At 39.8% G+C, this 13,289-nt stretch overlaps 1 protein-coding gene and 1 long non-coding RNA gene across 9 annotated transcripts in view; one reads left to right on the forward strand and one right to left on the reverse strand.

The window, feature by feature from the left end:
* Positions 1-13,289, reverse strand: part of LOC139982981 (neuronal acetylcholine receptor subunit alpha-9-II-like) — a 209,595-nt gene that overhangs the window by 19,553 nt on the left and 176,753 nt on the right. The window lies entirely within an intron of this gene.
* Positions 861-10,216, forward strand: LOC139982999 (uncharacterized). Of its 2 annotated transcripts, XR_011798466.1 has the most exons (4): positions 861-1,783; positions 2,353-2,542; positions 3,282-3,386; positions 6,141-10,216. It is a non-coding gene; the product is annotated as an uncharacterized lncRNA (long non-coding RNA). The 2 variants fall into 2 exon arrangements; XR_011798465.1 differs by lacking the exon at positions 6,141-10,216 and having other exon boundaries at positions 3,282-3,628.

Here is a 13,289-nt window from a genome sequence, read left to right on the forward strand (position 1 = left end):
AGGGAATCCAGACCTACTTCATAAAAAATAAAAAAATTCATGGCTCCTATAAAAATCCTTCATGATAAAAACCAGCATACATACAGTATGTGCAACTAAAGTAGTTTCATATTGGGTATCATGTCCAAATAAAAGCTCTTGATTGTATTCAGTTTTCATACTTTTAAAAATGACCATCTGTGTGCAGTAATTTGGTGTTAGTAAGTAACATGAAAATGCACAAGACTAATGTTCAACAGGCACTAAATAGTTCTCATGTCCATAGCACAAACCAGGGAGTTGTTCCATTACAACTCCCTGCACGAACAGGCTATTATGATCAGAGTTGTTATGGAACAAATAAAACTCCCTTGTATGATGTTAGCACTGTACTGTGTGACAAAACACTTAAATACATACATGTGGTAACATGTTGCTATGATCCGATACTAGCTGGTTGGGTGTATAAATAGATCACCATTATGCAAACTGCACTGCACATGGTTTCCATTATGTAATAAGTTTCATTTTATGAATTTGTCAATTTGACATTTATGCTACTGTATATGTGTAGGCTGCATGTACAACTTATTGTATCTTAATAATATACAGCAAAAAACTATTGAGAACTGTGATAAACAACATTTTCAAAGTGACAGTTGGGGATCTAAAAAGACCACTGAAAGCCTTCTGTAGCGATATAACATGATACTAAACATTATGTATCTCTGCAAGCTAGTGTACCCTGCTTTGAGATGTATGGTTTAAATAAGGTTTTCACAAGTTTGCCCTGTTGACCCAGCCACTGGCCTAGACATACCAATAAATAGATCTATCCATGCTTCAAATTGAGTTTTCACAATTTGACCATTTTTACCTTAAGTACCTTTGACCTTCATCAAAAACAATAGGCTTCTTGTACTTGTGATGCATCTATACATACATACTGTACCAACTATGAGATCTGTCCAATAAAGCTTACTGTCATGAGAAACTGTGTTTACAAGCTAGGATCACAAACACAGTACTCCTACCAATGCACACGCACACATATGCCATCGTGAGTGGAAAGTTTCAACATCATTGAAACCAAACATTAAAAATGAACTCAGTCATAATGCCAAAGTCTGTGTACACGAGTAGTCCTGAGCTTAAACCCCAAATGATACGTTGAGGGACTAAATGTACCGGTATACATAGTCTAGGGTGCATGCAATTTTTAAGTAAATGAACTGCATGCGAGATGAGGCATTGAACCATGCATGAATACTCAGTCAATCTCTTGAAGTGATTGCATGATAAATTCCTGGGTACAACTTACATACCAAATAATAGATCAATATTCAAACTTAGTAGTGTGGCATTTTTCTCAATTGTTGCATATGCGGTTTCCATGAAAAAAAGTGATAGCTAAATTAACTAAACTGACATGAATATTGGACAACATGTACACTAAGTATTGACATCAAATAGGGAACTGCACTGTCAAGACTTCCACTTGCAATTTATGAAACAATTATCTGGACTTATTTATGTTCATTCTCTTGTCAGAAAAGATGGCTTAAATTTGGCACAATTTGAGGAATGCATGAATGCAGAATGAGAACACCACAGCAGATATGCTCCACTTTATTGCAAGAAGTACAGGGCTGCAATTTCAAGGTCGACACAGGATATCAAAATACTGTAACTTTGAGCTGCTGGTTCATGCTGACCATGGGATGCAGCGAGAAATGGCTTATATGGAAATAAGGAGCTCCCACAAGCATATATTGCAAACATCCCCAGTTGTCTTTAATATTCAGTAAGTATTGACTGTGAGATATATTTTAAATCCCTATGACCTGAAGTTAGTTTTCTAAAGCCTTACCTTTAATATCCTCTAAGTCTGATCAACACACACTATACATAATATAAATTTACTGTACTAAGTTTCAACACGAACAAAGATGATGAAAATTTGCTGTTTATTTTCAAAAACTGTAAACGATCTAAGGCAACGGCTAACAAATTAATGTAAGAAAGACTTTCCACTTCCCACCAAGTCCACTGCCAAACCTTTTGTTTTACTTTGCTACTTCCACCATCATAGCATGTTATCAGAATTGAAATGACTCTATGTGTAGTCTTTGAAAACTAAATGTACTGTAAATCTGCCATCTGGCAGGCTGGAATGAATTGTAGGTAGGATTGTGAAGCAAAGACTTCAGGTGTTAACACACCATCACATTTTAACCTTGATTATGATGTGTTTATTTGTACCTTTTGCAACAATGTCAATATCAAAATGTGAGGCTTTAAAAAATATTTACATGGAATTTACTTCAGTGAAACTTTGACATATGATTGAAATGTTGTTTTGGTTTGTTGTAGGTTAACAAGAGCTGGTGGAATTTCTCCACAAGAGAAGGAAGTACTGTCATCAATAAAATCTGCAGACAGAAGAATATTTTTACTGAAGATCAAAATTTTCAGTGAAAGGAAAGGCTTTCGATTAAAATCGGACAAACAACTTCTGTAGATACAATGAGGACTAGGTTTATATGTCATTGCTTGGAGCCAGGTACGGTGCATTCTATGAGTTTGAATTTTTCTTTTTAGTTTCTGGACAGGTATATGACATGCAGCATACAAATTAAAATTTGTTAATGAATTTTCTTCCTTCACAGCATCATAAAATTCAGTATTAATAATCCATTTATACAAATTCTTATGTTGCTGTATTTGAGAATAATTTTCGTTAGTAAAACAAAGATTTTAATCATATTCATTGCATTAACTATTATTCATGTAACTCCCTTACTTCGCTGTATCAAATAAAACATTGTTTCACCAATCCATTATTCCAGTTGTTATACTGCTGGGAGGGGAGACACCAAGGTCTTTTAATACTTCAGTTACCCAATTAATGCTAACTAGATGCTCAACAATGCTTCCCACAATGGGGATTTTGGGTCTAGCAAACCTTGAGTCTAGTGGACCCTCAATGTAATGGGCATCCTCCCCCCCCCCCCCATGTTGGTACTGCATGTGGTATACTTTTGTTAGTGAAACTAAGAGTTTCATCCTAGTCATTACATTGAGGGATGCTCTTTATTAAACTCCCTTACTTCACTGCAGCGTATTGGTAATCAACTATTCTAGTTGTAATGTTGCTAGTACTGTATTTGAGAATCCTTTTGTTAGTGAAACGAAGAGTTTAATGCTATCCATTACATTTAGGAGTACTCTCTAAGTGTCTACCTTCACAACATCATATAATAAATTATTAACAATCCATTATCTCTTTATATTTATGACAGAGCTGTAGTCGAGTCCAATTAGCCAGAGTCCGAGTCCATCTGGTCTGAGCCAAATACAAGACCCCTCAATTCCGAGCCGACTCCAGATACCAAAGATCACCTTCGGTAAAAATTCTTGAACTGTTATGATAATTATGCACCCAGGAGGAAATTTACCTCATGCTATAATTTTTTCGGACCAGATAAGTGGCAGCAAGCTCTTCCTGGTTCATAAATGTTATAAAACTACTGGGAGGGGAGTCACCAAGGTCCTTCAATACTTTCAGTTACCCAATAAATGCTAACTAGACGCTCAATAATGCTTCCCACAATGGGGGTGTTGGGTCTAGCAAACCTTAAGTCTAGTGGACCCTCAATATTTAGGTGCGTATCCACGGGGGGGCGTTGGGGGCGCGCGCCCCCCGGGTAAGAAAAAGAGGAGAGAAAAAAAAAGAGAAGAAAAAGGGAAAAAAGAGGGGAAAAAGAGGAGGAGGAGAGGAAGGAAGAAAAGAAAAAAAGAAAGAGAGAAGAAGGAGAAAAGGAGGGAGTAGAAGATAAACGCGAAGACACCGGGAAGAGAAAGAGGAACAGTGACCTCATTACAGCGCTGAAGGGTAGCCAGTGACGGATCAATGATTTCGTAAAAGTGTGCCTAACCCTACCCTTTACACCGACAACTCCATTTTTTTGACGTTTCCATTTCCTCTCTCACTAATGATCTATATATATACTATGTATGGTCTATCATAACGCGTATGTAGAATTGTGCTATGAAACCAACTGTGGCTGGTCTCGAACTCGACCGTGTCGTCGGGGAACATGACGCATTTTGGGATGGGGGCGACCGCCCCCCCCCCATTCAGCATTTTTTTTAAATGATATCGCTAAGTAATTTCAAAATAGAAAGTGCTTAGATGCAACTTACAAGGCCTGGGAAGTGTTATTTCCAGCGATCTGGGAGACATTTTCGGCCAAAATTTGCTTGTACGCTTCGCGCTAACAAATGGTCCTGGGTAGTGCCGTTTCCAGCGATCTGGGAGGCATTATCGGCCAAAATTTTCTTGTACGCTTCGCGCCAACCTATGGTGGCGCTACGCTTAGATAATTTGCCTACAGGCTTCGCCCCTCCCTTGGCAAATTCCTCGCTACACGCCTGTTCGAATTTGTAACGCAAACAGCAGATATCACATCATATCAGTGAGCATGAAAATGGCGTTCCAGGATGAAAATCCTCAAAACTGTCCGACTTGCCTGAAAAAATAACCAAAAATTTTCAACGTGTCAATGTCAATATCATATAAGCAAGCATCGGTTATTACATCGCATGCCATTATGTACCGTACGGTCCGTTAAAATTGCGCAGTATACCGCGGGATGCTAATGTAAACAACGACATGTCTCATGTAGATGTATAAAAAGCATGGAGGTCCAATTATGTCAAAAGTTTCTTTTACATTAGTAATGGCGAATTAGGGGTTGCACCCCCGCCGCGCAGTGGCGGAGCGTCCATACGGTCAGGGGGCGGATGCGCCCCCTGGGCGGATGCGCCCCCTGACGGACTCAAATGGACTGCTGGCGCTTTTTTCAGCTCTTTACCACTTTTTACTTATTCTAGATTATTGACTTTTTTATTGCGCTCTCATCTACTTATTGACATTTGTCACATTTTGTTGGTGTAATTTGGCGATGACACCTTATTCTTCGTTTATCTGCAAATTATCCAGGCCCTGAAAGGGTCATTTCCGGCGATCTAGGGAGTATCTTTACTCAAAATTTGTCTGTGCGCTACGCGCCAACCAGTGGTGGCGCTCCGCTTAGATAGTGTCGAAAGCGCCCTTACAGACCATTCTCGCCCCTCCTGACCAATGCCCCTAGCTCCGCCACTGCCGCCGCGCCTCCTACGCCTATGTGTGTAGTGTTCGGTTTCGGAAATATCTGATATTTTTTCATTTCCTTCAACCAAGTTTTATAATAGCCGTTATAAGAGGTTTAATATTTGTACACCAATAAATTAACTGTGTCTGAATTTTCGAAAATTTCTGACCAACATTCTGCATCACACTTCCCTCTACTCGTGCAATTTTGACCGGTCTGTTAGGGGTTGAAGGTAGTTTTTCTATATTGGTTGTCCATAGATGAAATTTTGTACAACATTATGGGTATGTTTTGAAGTGAGTTTATTCACGAGAAATGTGAATTTTCAAATTCTGAACAACTTTGGGGCTTAAAACCTTGAAAAGTGGGGCTGACGGGTATTGTGGGACGCGACGTAGGATCACCTACAAAAGCAAAGACCCACAGGACATGCGATCAGGTCGAACATGACGTGTGCCGGGTTGACAATCTTCAAAAAGGTTATGGATGGAAAAAAAAAACTATTAGGAAATACTTGGTTCTCAGGCCAAAAGTGTACACCTGGTTGGTCATTTCAAGCCCGAGAAGTGCCGTTTCCGGTGATCTGGGGGGTATCAAAACCAGAAATTTTCTTTTACGCTGCGCGCCAACCGATGGTGGCGCTCCGCTTAGATAGTAATTCGCGCCCCCCGGGTTAGAAAATCCTGGATACGCGCCTGATATTATGGGCATCCCTCTTGTTGGTACTGCATGTGGTATCCTTTTGTTAGTGAAACTAAGAGTTTTATCCTAGTCATTACATTGAGGGATGCTCTTTATTAAACTCCCTTTCTTCACTGCATCGTATTGGTGATCCATTATTTCAGCTGTAATGTTGCTAGTACTGTATTTGAGAATCCTTTTGTTAGTGAAACGAAGAGTTTAATGCTATCCATTACATTTAGGAGTTAACTTTCTAAGTCCCTACCTTCTCAACATCATATAATAAATTATTAACAATCCATTATCTTTTTATATTTATGGCAGAGCTGTAGTCGAGTCCACTTGGTATGAGCCAAATCCAAGACCCTTCAAGTCTGAGCCGACTCCAGATATTCAAATATGATCACCTTTGGTAAAAATTCTTGACCTGTTATGACAATTATGCACCCAGGAGGAAATTTACCTCATGCTATAATTTTTTCGGACCAGATAAGTGGCAGCAAGCTTTTCCTGGTTCATAAATGTTCAGCCCGGCGCTCAACTTTCAAACCATGCAGGGAGAGGCAAAATCATATTCAAACCACGACCACCGCCAGGTTAAAACGGGCTTGTGAGAACCCTGCTCTACTAAAAGTGATATTCTAGTTACATTTAGGATTGCTCATTAAGATTTTCAAATCATCATCATTGTCATGGTTGCTACTTTTTCTGATGTCATCATCATTTGTGAATTATTGTTATTGTTGCCATGTTACATTTGCCAGTATCAATTTTGCTTCTCTCAAAATTGCAGAGTAGAAGGAAGAAATGTTAGCTAATAGTTATTATACCATATGTTCTTGGTCTCTAAATTGTTTACGCTGAGGTCAGTATGAAGAGAAGTGTTTATAATAGTTTTCCTTTCTGATAAAGTATTTTCTGAATCATTTCATTAATTTTATATTTAAAATGGAATTTTCAGTAGGTGTTGGCTTCATTGAGGGTCAAAGGCTACTCAAGGTCAGTAGAGTAACATAGAGCATCTAACTCAACAAGGAAAAGTTGGTAGTCATATGTAGTGCATATAGGTTTCTGACATTGAGTACTATTCTATAAATTTGTACAGTATAGCAGAAGCCCATGTGAGATAACTAGATATCTGAAACTGAAAGCCATGTTAACATGATAGTTCAATATTGGAATGATGAATGGAAGTTTGTGTGCAGGTGTATCATGTGCTGAGTGCTCTTAGCCAAGTCAAAGGTTATTTGAGGCCAATATAGGTAAAATCTGAAAACCTTCATGATCCCATACTATCTAGTATCTGACTAGTAGCTGCTTTAATAGCTGAATCTTAGGGCAATTAATATATTTATCAGAACAAGTAATGTACTGTACCTCAAAAGACTTCTTAAGCTCTTTTGAGCCCCATTCAATATTTCAGTGTATTAACTTCATCATTCTTTTAACAAATTTACTCCAAATTGCTAGTTTCATGTTCTGGCAATGAACCTTTGTCATATCATGTTGCATGAGTGCTGCAACTGGTTTACAAGCTTGCAAAAGTCTTAAAAGGAGGATAGGGTGTTGGGATAAATAGTTCAAAATAATATTAACAAAATTGTACCATATTTTGCTTTTCTTTTTTCCCATATGTTGCCACTGCTTGAATAAGACTAGTTGATAGGACTTTTTGTGAGCTCCACCTTTGACAACAAGGTACAGTAGACTTCAACTGCATCTTGTTGGCAACATCCTAGGAAAGTTTCAATAAACACAGATGTTTCTATAAAATGAGGAATCTGATGAACATTCCAATACTGCGAGTCTTTATTGGACATTTCAGCAGGAGGCAATAACCAATTCTGATATCGTTACATACTGTAGGTCCTTCATAAAATGCTACTTAAAGAACTGTATTACTTCCTTGGGAAGGTGAATTTTATTGTCAAATACAACATCAAGTACAACCTGTCCAACTCCCCCCCCCCCCACACCTCCATTTATCCCGAGTAGTTTACAGAAACTGGGACAGAACATTTTTTGTGGGAAACAAGGTTAAATAATGTTGTTTGAGGTATTGAGCATTTATCTATATGTCCCTTTCGAATCTAGATAGGAGGAAGTAGCAAACAATGCAAGGAAAACATGAAGTTCAAGTGGATGCTTTAATTGTTTTTACCCAAAACATTGCTATATTCATTGATAAATATAATCCACTTCAAATTCAGTACCGTTATACAACATGCAAAAGAGTTATGATATTGATGTACTTTATGAATTTAGACCATTGCAGGTGAACAAGTTTAACATTGGTTTTTAATTTGACTCTATGTAGAAAACAGCGGTTACATAATGAACCTCAGATACAATGTCGTGTAAATACATATTACTGCTAGGAGCTGTTTAACAAACAGTGAAAGAAAAATTTATTACTTGACTATCAAGAGATTCGCAGAACTCCTCTCCTTCAACAATATTTACAGTGGTGCAGACTTCAAAGCAGTGCAAGGGCAACAACTGCCTATCTCTTTAAGAAATTTCCAAGTGCTTTCATTTCTTTTGAACATTTGCATATGTTCAAAAGAAAAATGACAAATTAAAAGATGTGGTCTTTTCAACATGTTACCACATCTCCCCCACCCCCTCTCTCCCCCATCAAAAAAGTATTGCATGTAAAGCAGTAACCCTTTTTGTACATGTGCAATATATGGGGCAGAGCCTTATTCATGACTTGACCGAGCCCTTTATCCATTTGAATAGCACAAGTTATGTCAGTGGTATTCACATCAATGCCTCATAGAAAATGTGCCTCATGGTAAATTTTCTAGCTGATAGCATGAATGTGAATGAGCTGAAGTTGTAGAAGTTGCTTTGTTTATATATTTCTGAAAGTAACATGAAATTTCATATTGATTTTAATGAAAATATTTGCATTTATCAGTAATAAACAGAAAGAAGACATAATGATTTCTGCTATAGTGTCTTATCTCTGCCTCTTATGTTAAAATTGTGTTCATTGGTTGGTCCTTGTACTTCGAACATATTGCTCCCTAACTCAGCAAACCCATATTCGATCTGAAGATGCTAATTTAGACAGCTTACTGTTCTAGCAAGTTCTCGACCAATTATATTGATGAATTTGCATCTGGATGAATTTGCACTGGATGAATTTGAATCATGCCAACTATGTAAGGAGCCATTTCTTTAAACCTTGCAAGACTGGTCTATAGAGTTTCAGCTAATTTAATACAAGCCGATCGATGAAGAATTCAAATACTGTGTAATCCTATCCTACTTCAAAGGTGTACGTGGTCGAAAGGTTTCCTAGTAAAATTACTGGTCCTTTCAGATCTGCAACTTCATCTTGAGAACTTCTTTTTGGTCACATAGTAGCTTGAAACAATTGAAAGTTGGAGACAGTACTTTGAAGATATGTGCTTCGGCACCATGTACCCAGTGGCGTAGCCACGGGGGGGGGGGGGTGGGGGCGACAGCCCCATGAAAGCTTGTCGCCCGCCCACTGGGATTTTGGGTGTCAAAAAAATTACATGTGCGAAAAATATATCATTCATTGGTCTGCATGGTATCGAATCTCCATGATGACCACTCATGAACGACCCTTCGACCGCGGACCGGCAGTAGGCGATAGTTGCTGAAAAACCTGACGTGACATAGCGCATAGGCCGAGATATGTCATGATATTTCAAAGCAACTTACCAGATTGTCTTTTTTCTTCTATTTCTCTAAACTATTTGATGACCATATCAAGACATGGGGATCTCAAAATAAAGGATGTTGTGAAACTTTAGAGCAGCTTACAAGGCCTGGGAAGTGTTATTTCCAACGATCTAGGAGGTCTTTATAGCTGAAAATTTCCCGTGCGCTGAGCGCCAACCCATGGTGGCACTCCACTCAGGTAGTAACAAGACGCCCTCCCAGGAATTGGTCAAGCCCCCCCCCCAAGCGCCCACCCCCTCCACTGGAACAATCCTGGCTACTTCACTGCATGTACCACAGGTTTATCTGATATCAAACTGAAAGCGGCTTTCCACAAGAATAAAGAAAGCATATCTACATTTTTGTGTAACACCTACACAACTCAATCCCCACGCAAAGAAGACTACCTACGTATAGTTTTCATTGAGGATTCCAATAATTCCTGCAATTTCCTACCAATAACATATGGAAAGTCACTCCTGTTATCGTGGCGGAGCTAGGGTATTGGTAAGAGGGGGTGAGAATGGTCTGTATGGGCGCTTTCGACTTTATCGAAGCGGAGCGCCACCACAGGTTGGCGCAGAGCGTACAGAAATCTTTTGAGTAAAGATACTCCCTATATGGCCGGAAATGACCCTTTCCGGGCCTTGCTAATTTGCAGATAAACGAAGAATAAATAGGTGTCATCGCCAAAGAAATGTGACAAATGTCAATAGGTAGATGAGAGCGCCATAAAAAAGTCAATAATCGCGAATAAGTAAAAAAAGTGATAAATAGCTGAAAAGGGCGCCAGCAATCCATATGAGTCCGTTGGGGGGGGGGGGGGCATCCGCCCCCTGACTGTATTGATGCTCCGCCACTGTTGGGAGCTCAGTGTAGGAAGAGAAGGGGGGAGAGGGACGGTATTTTTTAACGGTTTGGGTGAGCGTCTGCAATGATTCGTAATGACATGTTATCGCAAGCGTTCAACATGCTCAAATAAAAAGAATGAATGAGAAGGAATTCATATCACTTTTCAATCATTTTTTGAAACAAATTGAGCGAATTGATCGCTAGTAATCTTGAAATTGGTTTTATCACGGTCATTGTCATGTTTCTCATATGTACCTTTCACATATAAAAGAATTCTGTACGTAATGTTATCAGAAATACTTTTAAAATGACACCAAAGAGATTAAAAATTCTTTTCGAACTTGTTAATAATATTGTCTTTTAAGAGACACCGTAGACACGTTGCTCGGTTGGGTTTACTGCAATAGTGGCAAATGGAGACCAATATCCGCACTTAGTGGACCTAATGTTATAGTCGTGCATTGACCTTGAACAGAGGGGCCTACCGTGAAAACGTACGGAAAATTCATCCTTTTATATCTCAGCGAGACAATTCTACTGGATACAATAATACGACTCAAAAGTCCTTAGATGTGGTCATCATAACAATCACAATAAAAGATATGTATGAAAAGCAGGTTAAAGATATGATGGAAACTCAAATGTGGACCAAAAAACGATGTCCCTACGGATGCCGTTTAGTGACATTTACATAATTTGTGTGTAGTAGGTTCCTTAGCTCTTTTGTGGAAAAACTTTGTAATATGCTTAAAGTTGGTAGTTCATCCATGCTTTAGATTAATGAGAGACATAGATCATCACGTTTTATGAGGAGGGAGGCTATTTTTAAAAATCTGGGTAATAGGTACTGTAACTCTTTTCTTGGAGAAAGCTTGGAATATGCGGATAAGGAAGAAAGTTTCGAGTTCCTCCCACGCATTAGATAAATGAGGGACCTAGTTCATCACGCTTTGCAAGGATATCTAATATAATAGGTGTAAGAGAGTGATTGTAATGAAGGGAAGGGGAGAATGGGGGGGGTAAATGATGTTACCAGGGGGACCTAATAATTTGTCCTAAATGAGATTTAAAAAATTCATTAATGTAAGTAAATTTCATTACTGCCTGCTCTCGCTGATTTCTTTTAACCCTATAGAGCGGAGTGTGTGAGGTGAAGAAGGGTAGGGCAGGATGGGGGAGGGATGATAAATGACGATGTAACCAGGGGGCTGATAATTCGTTCAATAAGAGATTTGAAAATATATATATATGTAAGTTTATATCATTACTGCCTGCTCTCACTGATTTCTTTCAACCCTAAGTTACGCTTATCGGAAGACTATACGCCGATAATACAATTCTTTAACAAGGAGATGCTTCTAATTTATTAAACTGTGTAACTTTCACTAATCAATTTGGAAAAAATATGCTTTTAAGTTGAAAGACTCAGTTAGGATCAATTAAGTAGAACAAAGATCGTTGCGTGCTGCGTGTAACGATGAAGTTTCCTACATTGGGATGGAAGAGTATCAGGGAGTGTAAGTTTGAGTGGGAAGTTAAATGACGGTGTAACTGAGAAATTTAAAAAAAATCTTAGTGATAAAATCATTATTGCCTGCTCTTTGCTGATTTAACATTAGAATAAGTGTCTCTAATCATTAGATATTCCTTTAACATACGAGGTTCGGTTGGGGAAGGGGGGGGGGACACTAGACGGATTGACGGGGAAGAAGATTGGGAGCCAGTGGCGGAGCTATAGGGATATTGGTCAGAGGGGCGAGAAAGGTCTGTATGGGCGCTTTCGACTTTATCTAAACGGAGTGCCACCACAGGTTGGCGCAGAGCGTACAGAAATCTTTTGAGTAAAGATACTTCCTATATCGCCGGAAATGACCCTTTAGGTATAGGTGTCATCGCCAACAAAATGTGACAAATGTCAATAGGTAGATGAGAGTGCAACTTTAATCGCGAATAAGTAAAAAGTGGTGAATAGCTGAAAAGGGCGCCAGCTTCACATTTGAGTCCGCCCCCCTCCCCCCGCCTGACTGTATGGACGCTCCGCCACTGCCTGTTATGACATTAGAAACAAATACTGATATGAGATGAGTGTGGTATATACCTACTCACGACTGATAACAGTATTATAGTGCATGTTCTAGCCTTTTGACATCGTATGAATCTAGCAGACAACGTACAGGTACCGTCTGGTACCATTATCCGTTTTGAGTGCTATTTAGGGGTTCTAGGACAAAATCCCCCCGGACAATATCCCCCTGACCCATGCAAAGCCTGCCTGCAACAACCAGGGATGGCCCAGGTTTGACAGTCAAGGCATGGGACATTGCACTGGTTAGGGTACCGTTCAGGGGATTGGTCAGGGGACTGGTCAGGGTACTAGTGAGGGTACTGGCGAGTGTTACTGTGAGGGCTCCTGTTAGGGTACCTGTGAGGGTACCGGTCAAGGTACTGGTCATGTGACTGGTCAGGGTACCGGTCATCATACTGGTCACTCTACCAGTCAGGGTTCCACTCAGTGTACTGGTTAGGGTACTGGTCAGGATACCAGTCCGGATACTGGTCAGGGGACTGGTCGGGAGATCATTGAGGGTAATTGCGAGGCTACCTGTTAGTGTGGCCATGGGATATAGCTCCATGGTGTGACATTTAAGGGACCGGTCAAGGTACTGGTCAAATTACTGTTTATTGTACCAGTACTAGTAAGGGTACGTGTCAGAGTATGTGTCAGAGTGCCTTTCAGGATACCAGTTGGGATACCGGTCGAGGTACCGGCCGGGGTACGAGCCGGGGTACAGTCCAGGGTACTGGTCAGGGAGGGGTACCGGTGGGGGTAACTGTCAGGCTCACTATTAAGGTACCGGTCGGGGTATGGTCGGAGTACTGGTCCGGGAACCACTGAGAGTACCACTGAGAGTACCAATGGAA

The sequence above is a fragment of the Apostichopus japonicus genome, chromosome 16 (assembly GCF_037975245.1).
Source record: "Apostichopus japonicus isolate 1M-3 chromosome 16, ASM3797524v1, whole genome shotgun sequence".
In the NCBI taxonomy this organism is placed as follows: domain Eukaryota; kingdom Metazoa; phylum Echinodermata; class Holothuroidea; order Aspidochirotida; family Stichopodidae; genus Apostichopus; species Apostichopus japonicus.